The sequence below is a fragment of the Hippopotamus amphibius genome, chromosome 9 (assembly GCF_030028045.1).
Source record: "Hippopotamus amphibius kiboko isolate mHipAmp2 chromosome 9, mHipAmp2.hap2, whole genome shotgun sequence".
In the NCBI taxonomy this organism is placed as follows: Eukaryota; Metazoa; Chordata; class Mammalia; order Artiodactyla; family Hippopotamidae; genus Hippopotamus; species Hippopotamus amphibius.
In genome coordinates, this window is record NC_080194.1 from 74064819 (window position 1) to 74081716 (window position 16898).

Genomic DNA, 16898 nt, shown 5'->3' on the forward strand with positions numbered 1-16898 from the left:
ATATTCAAGATTTAGCATGTATAATTGGAGGAATTTTTGCTTTTGACATATCCACTCTCATTTTGGGGGGAGAAAAAGTTGAAGCCTAACGTAGGGTTTGTTACCTGTAAATTAATGAGAACAAATGCTTTATTAATAATTTTATGTAATTTTTATTTAATTCTTAACAGTGACCCCATGAAGTAAATAGTAGTTGAGTTGAAAGAGACTCTTCCCCCAACACACATGTGCGCGTGCGCACAAACACTCACACACACTCCACTCTTGAGGCCAGTTCCTCTGCAGTAACTTAGTTGGATCTGGTTTTTGTTTCATACCAGGGACAGCCACCTTTTAAGTGCTGTTTAGAGTAATTCATAAAACATAGGAAAATTGTACTTACAGTGTTTATTAATATTTATATACTTTAGAGCTTACAGAGCACCTTGATTATATCATTCAAATTCTAAGAAAAATTCAGGCAAGAATTATCCCCATTTTTCAGTTGAGAAATCAAGCTCACAGAGTTAAATGAATTGCCCCAGATTATATAGCTAATAAGTACCAGAGCCAGGTACTTCAGTCCTTCAGTCTTAAAATTGATTGTGAAAGCCACTTCATTCTTAAGGTTTGTAAAGGAAATATTTGCTTTAGAAATAGGCTTCTTTTATATTCTTGCTTTATCCATTGCCAGCTTTCAGCACAGCGTCTCTAAAATGTGTTCATTAGAGTCAACGTGGGTTCCTTGCAAAAAAACCCAAAAAACAAACAAACAAAAAACCCTGAAGCCTAAAACTTCTGAGACTTTACAAACTAGGTGTAAAAATGCTGCCACCTTTGTTCTGCTGCCAAGACACTACCACAAAGGACTGTAGATCCAGGTCCATTTACTTCTCGGTAGTGGGTGCAGCTGTCTTCTTGCTGTAATCAAATGCTGCTCTGTAGCCAGGTTTCTGTGGCCAGAAAAAGCAAAGTAATTTTTAATACAGATTATCATAAAGATTTCTGTTAGATCAGTTTCAGGAAACAATTACTAGCTTAGAAACAACAATAAGTGTGATCTATAGGTTGGCTAAAATGGCAATTAATTTCCAGACCTTTTTAAATGCCCCTTATTTCTCACCATGAATACTATATAAATAGAACACACTACCTGCCACTGTATTTGATTTCATAAATTATTTGGACAGGGTGAACAACAGACTTCAAAACTAAGTAGAGGTAGTAAATCTGCACTTTTTAATGAGTTTGAATTTACAGTAGTAGTTTAAACATCTGGAAGTTTAAAGTCTTAATTCATTCCAAATGTTCCACAAGGATATACTGCAAAGAGGATATTGTAATTGAGGGATCAAGAAAACTACTGTTGACTCAGTCTGAAGCCTTTTCTAATTTTCTCTATATACATTAATCACATAAAACTTGAGAGGCTGACAGTTCAAAAAGAGAAGAGAGGATCCAAATATCCAAGTCGGCATGCTTATAGAAAAATAACTTTTAAAAGAGGGCATAGTTACAACAAGGATGAAGTTTAAATGCTGTTAATTAAAATGTCTAGGATGTGGCCAGATAGTGCTGCTGTGTTCTATGTTCTGTGCTTGTGAATATGAGATGGGGTTTTCTTTTGTTATTATTTAAACTGGACTTAGAAGAGTCAAACCTTTTGACTTCTAAATTGTAATTTTTTTTTTTTTTTTTTTTGGCCACACGGTGTGGCATGTAGGATCTTAGTTCCCCAACCAGGGATCAAACCCATGCCCCCTTGCAGTGGAAGCACAGGGCCTTAACCATTGGACCTCCAGGGAAGTCCAACTAAATTGTAATTTTGATGAATGCATTTTGTAATCCAGCTATCTAGTCTGCTGCCAGCTTGGTCTAGCATAAGGCCAAGCATTCGTTTAGTGCACACTTATTGAGTGCCTACTGGATGCTTGTTAGGTGTTGGTTTAATTTACTTAGAGCAGTTTTCTTAGAGTAGGGTTGCAGCAGCAGGAGGAGGGCTCATCATTGTCTGTGGGAGCAGCTGCTGCTTACAAGAGTGCTTGCTGTGTTCCAGTGCTGTGCTCAAGCACTTTACCTGGATTATCTTATTTAAACTTTTCCACCCTACGAAAAAGGTAATATTGCCCCTGTTTTTTCAGGTGAAAACCTAAGGATTAGAAGGCCTAGAAGGCCACACAGCCAGTGTAAGGTGGAACCATGATTCTAACATGATATAAAGATTTGCAAATCTAATTCCTTGTCTCATATTTGCCTTTCATTCTTATTTTAAATATTGTATTGAATGCCTGTGATGCTCAATCTAAATTTAGCCTTAGGCATGAGGCGATGGTCATGGACACAGAGATGAATGAGATGAATCCATGCCATGGATGCCAAGGTCAGTAAGACTGAATCCATACCCTCAGTGAGCTCAGTCACACGGGGGAGCCAGACTTGCAAGCCAGGAGCTGCCAGGAGCAGGGCTAAGGGTAGGGTAATCCTATCATTGATCATCCCAACCAGGGCACTTGTGATAGTATGAGGGGGCACTATTATTAGTTATGCCAGGAGCACAGGTAAAGCAGGACTGTCAGGAACAAACCAGGACTTACGGTCACCCTAGCTGGAGGAAAACCCATGGTGTAAAGGGAGGGCCCTGGGTGACTCAGGAGGTGATGCCCTAGCTAGACCTAGAAAAGTGTGAGACATGCTCGTCTCCAGTCCTCACCCTTACACCCTTGCTGTTCAGACTTCAGCTGAGATAGAATTTTCTCTAGGGGCTCCCCCTTCCCTGACATCTGAGTCAAGTGGCTCTCACATGAGCTCCCAGGTTTGCCTGACTCTCCTACTAGGTGTAAGCACAGCAAGAACCTGTGTGGTTCCAGCGCATCTCCCAGAATATAGCTAAAAGTAAATGGTCAGTGTTGAGTGTAGGAAGTCAAAGGGTAGGCAGCAGCTTTTTCAGAAACCTATAAAAACAGCAGTGTTTGTTTTCCCATCTATTACCTCATCTAATTAATGAGTAATGATGGTATGTAAAACTAAGCCAAATTCACCACCAACATTGCCAGTAAGAGGTCCGTTTGGAATGTTTGAAGCCACTGAGAAAGTGTCGTTTGCTAAGAGATCTACCTTTTTTATATATATAAATTTATTTATTTGTTTATTGGCTGTGTTGGGTCTTCATTGCTACACATATGCTTTCTCTAGTTGCAGAGACCGAGGGTTCCTCATTGCAGTGTCTTCTCTTGTTGCGGAGCATGGGCTCTAGGCACATGGAGCCTTCAGTAGTTGCGGCTCACCGGCTCTAGAGCGCAGGCTCAATAGTGCGCAGGCTCAATAGTTGTGGCGCAGGGGCTTAGTTGCCCCACGGCATGTGGGATCTTCCCCGAGAGGGCTTGAACCTGGGTCCCCTGCATTGGCAGGCAGATTCTTAACCACTGTGCCACCTAGGAAGTCCCAAGAAGATCTACGTTTGAAAATGGTGTGTACCGTGGGACTTCATAACCCCAAATATTTTCAAGTTAGTCTCTCAATGAAAATGTGACAGTTTTATTTTAGTATTAGAAAAATGCCCAATGTGATTCATTCCTCTCCCCCAAAGGAACCCCAGATGATCATTCTGATATTCAGTATGCTATTTAAGGTTTTCAAGATACCCGATTAAGATGTGATACTTTTTAAAAAAAAAAAAAAAAAAAGATGTGATACTTCTTCCTTAAACCAGTATTATACATATTAAATTAAAATCTGCATGGTAGTAGAGTTTTAGAGCAGTAGAGTTGTACAGACAACACCTCATTTTACAGAGGACTAGACAGGACAGCTTGCTCAGGATCAGACCACTCGGTGGTGGCAGAGGCCAGGGGAGAGCAGAAGTGTCCTGACAGTGCTGTGCTCTGTCCTACCACACAGATGAAAATGAAGATGGAAAGCCTGAAAGAATCATTTCTTGGCAGGTGAGTAGTGTCCACCCTTAAAACTTATTAATGTAAACGGTAATCCCATAAGTATGTCAGCTTTATAGGAGAGAGATTTATTAAACCGGCCAGGATCTGGGGTTAGTTCTTGGCACATTGCTGTTTCGTGTTACCGTAAAATTTTGGTTTTAAAAATATTTGGTATCGCTTACATCTTGTTTGGCGAATTACTCTTCTTGGTATGATTATTTTTCTTTGGAAGAGCACATGTGGTTAGACTGTGGGTTTGCAAAGCCTTTTTCCTAAAAAATGAGATGTTGAAAGCTTTCCTTATAATTGTGTCTTGTGGGATTTGGACTTCCTTTTATTAATAGCAGCTACTATATATTGAGCACTTGCTATGTTCCAAGCGTTGTATTAGGTACTTTGTATGAATGATTTTATTTAGGCTCATAGTAACCCGAGGCAGTAGGTGTTACTATCCTCATATTATGGATCTGAAAGTGACTTGTAAAAGGCCATTCAGCTCAAACCCTGACCAACTGATCCTAGTAGAGCAGGCTGCTCCTCAGAGTGGAAAGCCTCACCTTTAAAAAAAAAATGTGTGTGGAAAGACTGGGGTGGGAGGAAGCACATCAAAATACTAATGTTTGTCTCTAGGTGGTGGGAGTATGGGGAATTAAAATTTTTCCTTATTTTCTACAAGGTATTTATTTTTCTCATCTTTGGAAGGATTGTATAGCTCTCTGAAATAGAAAACTCAAGATTAGTCACGTGAAAACATTTTTCTTCCAAAAGATTTGTCGCTATTTTTCCAGTTCCATTTAACACACATCACGCCAGGCATTATGCCAGGTGTTTTGGCTACAAAGATAAGTAATTGACCCTAGTGGCAAGTTGTTAGGCTGCTGATTCTTCAAGGCCCAGCTCAAGTGTCTATCACCAGTGCATCCCCATCACTTGCTCCCAGTTACTTCTCACCACCTCTGCTGTTACCACCTCAGTTCAAACGACTTTCGCCTCTCACTTTTTTTTCTCCAAGTCTGTTTTCCATGCAACAGTCACAGTTATCATGAACCGCCTCTCCTCAGACCCTTCCGGTGGTCTTAGGCCAGAATCCAAACTCCAACTATGACCCTAAAGCCCTAAGTGATCTAGTCCATGCTTACCTCTGGCCACATCTCCTAGTCTGATTCTTGTTCACTCTGCCCAGCTATTATGGTCTTTTTTTGTTTCTCCCACTCACCAAGCTCATTCACAGAAGCCTGTTCACAACCCTTACACTTGCTATGCCTTGTAAGCTGTTAGCCCAGTTAGCTCCTAGCTCATTTTTTGCATCATTCAGATCTTTGCTTAAATATTATCTCCACAGAGCAGCTTTCTCTGGTGACCCTTTTGAAACTAGCCTACCTTTTCTAGAAATGAGTACGCTTCCTGTGTTAGCATATAAGTTCTGCAAGGGCTGGGGCCTCGTAATGTTTGTTGTGGTTGTATCCTGCTACCTTTAATAGTGCCTGCCACGTAGCTGGTGCTCCATATTTGTTGAATGAATGGACAAATGATGTGTACTAGGACCAATGGGAAATTCAGAGTGGCTGGAAAATTGAGGGGAGGGGAAAGCAACTGGAAATAAAGATGTAAAGGCAGTTAGGGGCCAATACATGAAAACCCTTGAAATTCCTGCTCAGGAGCTGGCCATCACCCTCTGGTCAGGGGAGTCCTCCAAGAGATGCTGAGCCTCAACCCCTTGTCTGTGTGAACTGGACATAGGAGTGGCCATAGGTGAGGTATATGGTAAAGTCTGGTCTGCAGTTTCTGGGCATGTTTAGAAGATGAGAGAACATGGTTGAATTAAAAAGCAAACCCCATACTGGTCACAGTTAATTGTAATTAATAAGTCTATGATTTGTATAATCTTTCTTCCAAAGTGTTCCAAGACTTGAGACATGATCCCTTTGGTCTCCCCAGGTCCTGCCACAATAACAACCTTGGCATGTGACTCACCACCCTCCCCTGCCATATAATACCCTTCTATTTGTCACCCATCTTATCCCTACCTTTCCAAGTCAAGTGATTTCTGCCTTGTTTTTTTCTTCTCTTCCTTCCCTTCTCAAACCACAACCCAGATAATTTTCATTGCCCTCTTTAGAACCTGCTTGTGTCTCAGCTCCAGCCTTTTTGTAGGGAAGGGGAGCAGACATGAAAAAGTGTGGAGAGGGAGATGTGCACTGTTAATTTACCTCTGTTACATAGTAGCATTTTCCTCTGGACTGCAATTCCTTTTCCAGCTTTGCAGCCCCTCTGGAATGTAGATGACTAAACACAAAGGTGACTGCTGGTGCCTTAAAGTTGTTAGTGATCTCAGTGCTCATTTGAGGTTAGAGTCCCTACCCATAGCATGCAATTGGTCAGTGTGCTTAAATAATAGAATTAAGGTATTGATTTCTGCTGTGCTTCATGTAATGACGCTTATAACTTAGGGAGGAATTTAATATTGAGTGCCTCCTGTATGCCAGGCACGGTATGAGATGCTTTATGTGTATAATCTCACTTAAGACTCATATTTTCATGAGGCTGATATATCATCCCCATGAGAGAACTGAGTTTCAAGGAAATTTTTGCCCACAGTCACACAGTCCGTGTCTGTCCAAAGCAAGAGCCTGTGTCCTAGCATACACGGCACAGCCAGCCCCAACCCTGCCGCAACACTTGAAAGTGCACCAAGGGTCTTCACAAACATTGTCATTCCAGTCTTCATAGCAACCTGTAGGATTGGCAGAGTCATCCCCAACTGACTTGTCAAAATGCACCATTACAGGGACTTCCTCCAGCCCTGTTGCTCTCTGGTTTGGAGTCTGGGGCTTGGGCAGGGTCCTGGGCCTGTCACTGTGCTGGATGTGGGATTTGAATCCATCTCTAGAAGAGTTAGATCATTGGTGAGCAATGCTGGAGGGGCCAGACCACAACCCCTGTGACATCAGTGAGAGCAGGGATGTGGGGTCTCATTCTCTGAGGGAGGTCTGGAAGAGCTGCTGTCCCTTTCCTGCTTGGGAGAGAAGAGGCAGGCCTGTCCAGGACCTGGAAGCACTGGAGTGAGAGAAGTTTGGCCAAACCAGCAGTGAGGAACAGGGGAAAGAGCAGAGGTTTGGTGTTAGGAGACCCAGTCTGAGGGCTGCTGCTTTGGAGTTGTGGGGCCTTGGGCAAACCACTTCACCACTGTGAGCTCAGATGTCACAGCGTTCATTGTGCCATCATGGTCAAACCTCACCACAGCATGGAATGCCACTTTCTCCCAGGGGAAGTCTTGGCTAACCTGACTGCTAACCAGCTAGTTACGGTTAACTATCCGAGAACAAGCCTGAGTACTGATGTGAAGAGCCTGGAGACTCGTTTCTCTTCCCTGCCCTTGAGAGAGAGGCTAGGCAAGTTGCTGCCCCTCTCTGGGCATCAGTCTTCTCATCTGTAAAGCGAAGATGCTAATATCATCCATGATTAAGGGGAGAGTGTTTAGTCAGCTATATGCTCTATCATGTCCCTGCAATGCTCTGAAAGAGCCTTAGATAAAAGCCTCTAGATGAAATTAGAAAGGACGAGCTTCATGCCAAAAGACCTGGAAAGACGACTTCGAGGAGTGTGGTATGACCTAGGTCACAAAGGCTGGATAGGGGTCGGCAGGGAAGGATGCAGGGTTTTGGTGGACAGCTGGGGCAGAGGACCAGGCAACATCCTAGGACGGGAAGGGCTACTGCTATGTCTCTTTCCTTCCCATCTGACTCCAGCATCTCCCACATTCACAGCTCCTGCCCTCAATTCTCAATTCTAAGAGGCTGTTAGTTATGAGACACACTTTTAATTAAATAGTAGCTTTGGGGAGAAAAAAAATATTTCTATGTAAACAAACATTGGTTTTAGCTGCATCTAAATTTCAAAACTATTAAATTGTGGGGAGAAAGTGTATGTTAGAATTGAGAAAATACAGAATATGTCACTTTAGAAATGAATACTACCAGACAAGTTTGTCATGTGGACCTTGCGACCGCTGTTCATGTTCTTTTTCTGCCACATACCAGCTTTGTTATTTTGGGCAAATTGCTTGATTTCCCTAAGCGTCAATGCATTTTTTAAATGGTCTATAAATTGCCTGGGCATAGGAGGCGACCAGTTAGGTTGTTTGAATCTGAATGTTGATTCATTTTGGAAAGAGGTCTACAGAACATATTTTGTCTGAAATCAGAGATTGTTATATTAAAAAGAAAAACTATATATTGTCATTTTAGAATAGCATAACAGAGCAGTAGTTCTTAACCAGGGGCGATTTTACCCCCTAAGTGGTATTTGGCAATATTTGGAGGCATTTTTGGTTGTCATAACTATGGTGGTGGTGGTGGTGGGGATGTTACTGGCATCTAGTGTGTAGAGCCTAGGGATGCTGCTAAACATCCTACATTTCACAGAATAGACCCCCAGAACAAAGGATTCTCTGGCCCCAAATGTCCATAGCACAAGGCTAAGAAGCCCTGACATAGAGACTGAGAATGTGGATTGTGGAGCCCAGCTCTCTGGATTTGAACCCTAGCTCTGCCACCTGCTAGAGCTGTGTATCCTTAGGTCAATTACTTGACCTCTGTCATCTGGAAAAGAATAGTGAATTTCTGCCACGGGGGTGCTTGTGAGGATTACTAGGACTTTATGTCAGTAGAGCATTTCGAATGGAGACTGGCTTCTATAAGGCCCCTAGTGAGTGTCCACTCTTATTTTTTTTTCCCACGTTTCCTTTTTATTATTATTTTGTGATACAAACACTTATCATAACTATATTCTTTTAGCAAATTTTTACGTATACATACAGTATTGTTTTTGTTTTTTTTTTAACTTTTTATTTTTTACAATAAACTGCATATATTTAGAGTGTACAATTTGGTATCCCAATCTCCCAATTCATTCCCCCCCCAACCCTCTCCACTTTCCCCACTTGGTGTCCATATGTTTGTTCTCTACACCTGTGTCTCTATTTCTGCCTTGAAAACCGGTTGATCTGTACCATTTTTCTATAATCCACATATATGTGTTAATATACGATATTTGTTTTTCTCTTTCTGACTCACTTCACTCTGTATGACAGTCTCTAGGTCCATCCATGTCTCTAAAAATGTTCCGGTTTCATTGTTTTTTACAGCTGAGTAATATTCCATTGTATGTATGTACCACATCTTTATCCATTCATCTGTGGATGGACATTTAGGTTGCTTCCATGTCCTGGCTATTGTAAATAGTGCTGCAATGAACATTGGAGTGCATGTGTCTTTTTGAATGATGGTGTTCTCTGGGTGTATGCCCAGGAGTGGGATTGCTGGGTCATATGGTAGTTCTATTTTTAGTTTTGCGAGGAACCTCCATACTGTTTTCCATAGTGGCTGTATCAATTTACATTCCCACCAGCAGTGTAAGAGTGTTCCTTTTTCTCCACACCCTCTCCAGCATTTACTGTTTGCAGATTTTCTGATGATGCCCATTCTAACCGGTGTGAGGTGATACCTCATTGTCGTTTTGATTTGCATTTCTCTAATAATTAGTGATGTTGAGTAACTTTTTCTTTTTTTCTTTTTTTTTTTTTTTCGTTTTTGATGTTGAGCAGCTTTTAATGTGCCTCTTGGCCATCCGTATGTCTTCTTTGGAGAAATGCCTATTTAGGTCTTCTGCCCATTTTTTGATTGGGTTTTTTGTTTTTTTGATATTGAGCTGGATAAACTGTTTATATATTTTGGAGATTAGTCCTTTGTCTGTTGATTCGTTTGCAAATATTTTCTCCCATTCTGAGGGTTGTCTTTTCATCTTGCTTATAGTTTCCTTTGCTGTGCAGAAGCTTTGAAGTTTCATTAGGTCCCACTTATTTGTTTTTGTTTTTATTTCCATTATTCTAGGGGGTGGATCAGAAAAGATATTGCTGTTATTTACGTCGAAGAGTGTTCTTCCTATGTTTTCCTCTAGGAGTTTTATAGTGTCTGACCTTACATTTAGGTCTTTAATCCATTTGGAGTTTATTTTTGTGTATGGTGTTAGGAAGTGTTCTAATTTCATTCTTTTATATGTAGCTGTCCAGTTTTCCCAGCACCACTTATTGAAGAGGCTGCCTTTTCTCCATTGTATATCCTTGCCTCCTTTGTCATAGATTAGTTGACCGTAGTTTATCTCTGGGCTTTCTATCCTGTTCCATTGATCTATATTTCTGTTTTTGTGCCAGTACCATACTGTCTTGATCACTGTAGCCTTGTAGTATAGCCTGAAGTCGGGAAGCCTGATTCCACCAACTCTCTTTCCTTCTCAAGATTGCTTTGGCTATTCGGGGTCTTTTGCGTTTCCATACAAATTGTAAGATTTCTTGTTCTAGTTCTGTGACGAATGCCATTGGTAATTTGATAGGGATTGTGTTGAATCTGTAAATTGCTTTGGGTAGTACAGTCATTTTCACAATGTTGATTCTTCCAATCCAAGAACATGGTATGTCTCTCCATCTGTTTGTATTGTCTTTGATTTCTTTCATCAGTGTCTTGTAGTTTTCTGAGTACAGGTCTTTTACCTCCTTGGTTAGGTTTATTCCTAGGTATTTTATTCTTTTTGTTGCAATGGTGAGTGGGATTGTTTCCTTAATTTCTCTTTCTGATCTTTCATTGTTGGTGTATAGATATGCAAGAGATTTCTGTGTGTACATTTTGTATCCTGCAACTTTACCAAATTCATTGATTAGCTCAAGTAGTTTTCTGGTGGCATCTTTAGGATTTTCTATGTATAGTATCATGTCATCTGCATACAGTGACAGTTTTACTTCTTCTTTTCCACCCACTCTTATTTTAAGTAATTGAATACACACTAGACTTTGTGAAAATACTGTGACTGGTACCAGGATCTCAGATAAGTTACTTAACTCCTTGTGCCTCAGTTTTTCCATCTGTTAAAAAAATGTTGTGGAGGTCAGATGAAATCAGGGATGTGACAGCAGGATGGAAACAGTGGAAAAATACACTTGTATCATTATTATTGCCTCAAACTCCAGTAAGAGAATGTTCTGGGGGTGAAGCAATAAACTCTCCTGGGCCAGGCTGTAACTCAGCAGAAGGGACAGCCAGAGAGAGGAGGTGCTCTGAGCAGCACATTGCAGTCCCAGCAGTGGATTGTGCCTTAAGTACATCCTCAGCTGTGAATCCAGGAAGTCGCCTTTATTGCACTGTTACGTGCAAACTACGCCCCAGCTTCACATACCACTTTCCCCGGAGGAGTGCTTGGCGAATCAGCATACACGCCTGCTCTGCAGGCTCTAAACTCAGGGAAAAACAACAGCTCAGATGGAAAGATTGCCCTGAAAGCCCCTGGCCAGGGATCTGTTAACTGTTCCTCCTCTATCTTCTCTGGCCCCAGTTTTCTCAGCTCTCAGATGAAGAAACTGGATTGCTGGCCTGGACTGCAAGACTTGCTGGGGCCCTGGCTCTAACCACACAGGATTGAATCAGGATTATTATTCTCTTTAACAATTATATCTGTAAACAGTAATCTAGCAGGGATTGTCTCAAACAATTTACATAAATAAACTGATACAATTCTCAGGACAACCTTGTGAAACAGTGAGTATTATGACTTTATTTCTGATGCTATCACTGAGGCTCAGAGACATTAAGCAACTTGCCCAAGAATGCACAGAGCCAGATCTTCATCTCTCTTGAGCAACACCCTGCAGTATCACAAGCCAGAATATGCAAAGAACCTGGCAAACTCTAGGCACTTAATTTTGTTCATTGTGTTTAATGAGTGAATGCCTAAGGGCAAATCACAAAGTAGCTTGTCCCTCATCCAGCTCTGTCCATCCCTGACTCTCACCACCTCATCCCTTCTCCTTGCCTGGGCTCCCAGTGCCTGCTCTCTCTTGCCGAGAGCCTGGCACTTTCTCGACAGCAAGTAAAACTGTTCTTCAAGGGATCTTCAGTGACAATTGCAGAGACTATCCTTTCCCACTACTCCATCGGGTGAGCCTGCTCTATGCCAAGCATTGAGGGGGGCTTGGGGACATAGAGCTGAGTCTTCCCCAGCGCCTGATCTGAGAGGAATCTACGTCTGTGGACGGTGGGTGGGGGTGGGAGGGGAGACTGATGAGAAAACCAACTGATCACAAGCGGAATGATCAAAGCAAAACCCTTAAAGGGAAAGGCTCAGGAAAGCCTTCCCTGGGGCTGAGGCTGCTTTTGAAATTTGCATACCTGTACTGGGCCCCAGCTGCCTTCTCCCATCTGTCCCAACTTATCCTTCTTTCAGTGTCCTGACACCGCACAATGGAAAACTCAGGAGCAGTCTCTCCAGCAGCTCAGAATCCACACTGGGGAGAAAGGGAGAGAGAAACTGCCATGAAAAACTTGCTATGTGCCAGATACTTTCATCTACTTTGTTTATCCTAAAACTCATAAGTAGCCAATGAGGTAGACATACCCATTGTAGTGAGGGTTAGGCAGTTTGCTGAACGTTCCAGAGGAAATTGCTTACGAGGAAATTTGCTTAAAGATAAGCAGGTGAAGTGGCTTCTCCATTTTGGATCCCTGTGCAGGTCCACTCTCATAGGGTCCCTGAGAGGCACAGTGTTGGGGTGTCCAGTGGGCCGCAGAGTGAGGGTAGGGAGTGAGGAAAGCTCAGTTTCTACAGATCCCCACAGGTTCTCTGGTCAAATCAGCTCAGGGGATGCTCACCTCCTAGGGAGTGCCCATGTAGACAAGGGCGAGAACACATATTATGGCAAGACATCCCCAGATCCACAACCAAAGGTAGGCATTTTTCCTGGTGGGGCTTTGGATAGGGATAAGGGCCCAGGGGAGAGGCTTGGGAGAGAGGGACCTCTCCCCTCTACCTAGTACTTCCCAAGAGCAGGCCAACAGACTGCTTTGGGGCCCTCAATCATATCTACAGAGCTGGAGTTCTGCCTGCACCACCCATGATGAATAGATTTGTAGACACAGGTATAACAAGCTACTGCATTCCCACTCATTAACCCAATCACAATCACCCCCAGCAATATAACCCTCCATCCATTCATCCCTCTGTCCCTTCCTCCTCCCTCCCTCAAGCATTCCTCTATTGCACTCAATAATTTCTTTCTTTCAACAAGGGTCTGGGACACTTGTCAGGCATCTCTAGGACTTTGCCAGGATCCAAGAAGCCTTCATCCTGATGTAGAAAGCATGAGACTCAAGGCTTGACAGATAAGCTGGAATTTTGGCAGGAAGAAGTGGGTTAAAATAAAGAGCAGTCCAGATGGAAGGGATGGTGTGAGCAAAGGCAGAGAAGCCATAAAATCTGGGAGAAGTGTAAGCAATAATTTGTCATCCACATTGGCAGACAGCATTTCCCAAGAATATCTGACCACAGAGCATCTCATGAGATCAGCTACCTGAGGAATGCCCTTAAGGAAATTCTTCGGTTGTGTGTGTATGTGTGTGTGTGTGTGTGTGTGTGTGGTGGGGGGTGGTGGTGGTGGGAATAAGAGAGAAAGAGGCAGGGAGGAAGGGAGAGAGAGAGAATAAAGGCAGGATGAAGGCATTTGTGCTTGCTTCTAGGGATGGGGATTCCCAGCATCTAGTCACAGAATACTAGCTCCCAGAGATGCTCTGTGGAAACATGTTCCCACCATAGGCATATGGTGTCTTCCTTGGGAGTCACATGGCACACCAGCATATTAAAGGCCACTCCCCCCCCCCCAATCCTATGCAAAGACACCTTAACTTTGTTTAACCCTGCATGGACCAAACTTATTTCACCACAAATCCATTTGTTTCAGGGAACATCTTGATTTGGAGGACTAAGGGATTATTTTGTTTTTTATGTTAACATGTATTTACAGTATGAATATGTTTCAAACAGAGCAATGGGGTATGCTTTGAAAAGTTTTCCTCCCACCCTTGCTCCCTTGGACTCCCAGTTTCCTCCTTCCAGAGAAAGTTATGTGTAGCTCTTCTGCATTTTCCTAGGGAATTCTAGGTTACAGAGGATGTGTTCCTTTCAAAATGCAGTTGGAGGCAATTGATAAGCACATCTCTTCTGCAGGCATGTTCCACCCTAGGCATATGTCATGTGTGTTTAGCCATTCTTCCTCTGATGGACGTTGAGATCATTTCTAAACTTTTATCAATCTGAACCACGGGTTGGCAAACTATGGCCTGCTGGCTAAGTCTGGCCCAACGCCTATTCTTGTAGCAATGATCCTATACGGTCCTCAAGCCTAAAATGGTTACTATCTGGTCCTTTATAGTTCTAAACAATACTGCATTGAATATCCTTATCCATTACTGCAGACACATGCAAGTAGATCTCTCATAAATAGCATCCTATTTGATCTAAGCCAATCTGAGGGCCATATCTCAAAAAGTACATTTCACTGTTATTTTTAGTTGATTTTTCTTTTTTTTTTTTTTTTTGAGTGAGGTTAAATGTCTTTTCACAGGTATAAATATTTATTTTTCTCTTTTTTGTAGATTTTATTTTTTTCCAATTGGATAAAAAATAACAAAGGTATTTTTTCTATTGCTTTATAAAATATTAAGGGAATTAGCATTTTGTCTGTCTTGTGTATGTTTTCTCCATTTGTCATTTGTCTGACTTTATGATTTTTTTTTTCATGCAGAAATGCTCACTTCTCAGTGAAGTGACGGTGGGTTTGCGTGCTGGCAGCAAAGGGGGTGGGAGTCCTGGGCCAGGCAGGCAGTTCTCGTTTTTGAGCCCCTAGCTTGTCCCAGGCCCTGGGAATCCAGTGATGAAAGAGATAGGCAGAAGCTCTACCTATCACTGGTGGCAGTGATGGGCGGTGGGGCAGTGTTCAGCGAGAATGTCACAGGGACATCTCTGCAGCCGGATGTGATGAATGAGGAGGGACTACCCAGGGTCCAGGTTGCAGGGGGGGAGTTCTGAGCAGTGACTCATACAAGGCTAAACCTCAGAAAGACAGAGGTTTCAGAGTCAGGTTCCTGGAGCCCAAACTGTGCTTGGATAGTGATGAGGCACCTGGCACAGCCATGCCTGGGTGAGTGCGGGGGACAAGGACAGAGTCCAAGGAGTCTCCTCAAGTCCCTGAGTGGACAGAAAGCTGCTCCACTAGGGCCTGCTCTAGGCATGGATTTCCTCTCTTTGTACAGGGGTAGAAAGTGACTCTCAGACGTGAAGCCAACTGGCCAGTGGAGACTTGAACCGAGGTCTGAGTGGTTAGGACAGGCCAGGGTGGCGATGAAGTGTTGCTCTAGGAGCGGCAGAGGATGGGCATACAATGCTGACCTCTCCTGGAGTGAAGGCCTCTTCCTGCCTCTCCACAGCCCTGGCCCTGTTCACACCTCTCCAGAGAATCAAAGACCAGGTGGCAGCACAGGAGGGGAGGAAGGGCGCCGGAGGGAGATGTGACTGGAGAGGGGGTTGAGACCAGACCCTTGGGCCTTGAATGCCAGGCTCAGACAGTTAGAGATTGCTGGAGGTGAGGGGGGCCAGGGAACCTGGGAACTGCTCCCCTGCCTGGAGCCCCACCTCAGGGCTTCTTGCAGGTGATGACAGGATGAGGGGGGCAGCTATGGGGAGAGCCAAGAGCTCACAAAGGTTCCGCTGTGCTTGGTCAGGGCCTCTGCCAGAGCCTGCTTGCTTGCTGGGAGGGAAGGATATGATTTAGAAAGGTGATTGCTGGGGGCTCAGGGCCAGGCCTGCTGGCTGCCAGCCAAGCACAGCGCCCCCACTGCAAGCTCCCCGTCTTGGGGCCTCCTCATTTCCCTTTATTTTGATGCTCCTGATTACACCCAAGTAGGATTCCACAGCCTTGAACTGAGGACTTACTAAACACCAGGGGCCAGTGCTTACATGAGGACCTGGTGGGGGTGGGTAGGGGTGTAACACTGGCCCTCTGGCACTTCATGGAGAAAGAAACACATGAAGGCTGCCCTTCACTGAGCACCTACCATATGCCAAGCACTGGGCATTTATAGGTTCATACTTCATCCTCTCAACAACCCAGCAAGGTAGGTATTATTATCTCCATTTTACAGATGAGAAAAGATAGTCCTAGAAAGGCTACATGACTTGCCAGGGTCACATAGTGAGTCAGTGGTAGGGTCAGAATTCTAACTCAGGTTGGCCCTGACTGTGAATCTAATCTCTGCTTAATGCCTACCCTGCTTTGTGCAGGAAGTGATCCTGTGTCCCACACATCTCTGGCAAAGAGTAAGGGGTGGGGGTGGGGGGCTGTCCCATAAATGTTGACTTTATCATGCACTCTCTCTGTTAGAGCTTGTCAACCTCACAGTAAGCCTTCAGGGTCAGTAATGTTTCTCTCAATTTAATGATGCAAGCTCAGAGAAGCTGAGCAACTTGCTCAAGGTCACATAGCTTACAGCAGAGAATGGGGAACTTTGAGGAAATTCAAAAGAAGGGGGTGTGAAGTGAGCAAGCTAGCCCAAGGAATAACAGGGAATTTTCAAGAAGCTCAGGGTGCCCAGTGAAGACTGGGAGTGTCCCTGGGAGCTACAGATTTGAGGGTGGAGCAGTGGGGGTGTTCATTCAGCCCTGACCTTCGATGTGCTCTCAGTCATCTGGAGAGCAGCACTCAAAAAGCTGGGCTCAAGACACCTGTCTGGCCCCATGTGTTCTCTGTGTGACCTTCAGCAAGAAAGGGCCCTTCATCAGCCCTGTTTCCTCTTTGTCAGATGAGTGCAGCTGGACTAGGTCTTTGTTTCTCTTTTTTTCAAGCAGTGGCAACTTTCTTAAAAATAACCTTAAGCTAAACCTTAATATTCTTTCATCCATTCAACAAATATTTATTGAGACCTTCCAGGTACCTGGAACACATGGTTAACTGGATTTTCTTCCTGCCTTGAGGCATTCTGACACATGGTAGGAAAATGAAGGGTCCCCACCCCTCCGCTCAGGGTAGGAGTCAGCCACCTGGGCTGCCAAGGGTCCACGTCCTCATCTGGGAGCCCACCCGCCACAGAGCTGACCTGAGAGGCTCCACGT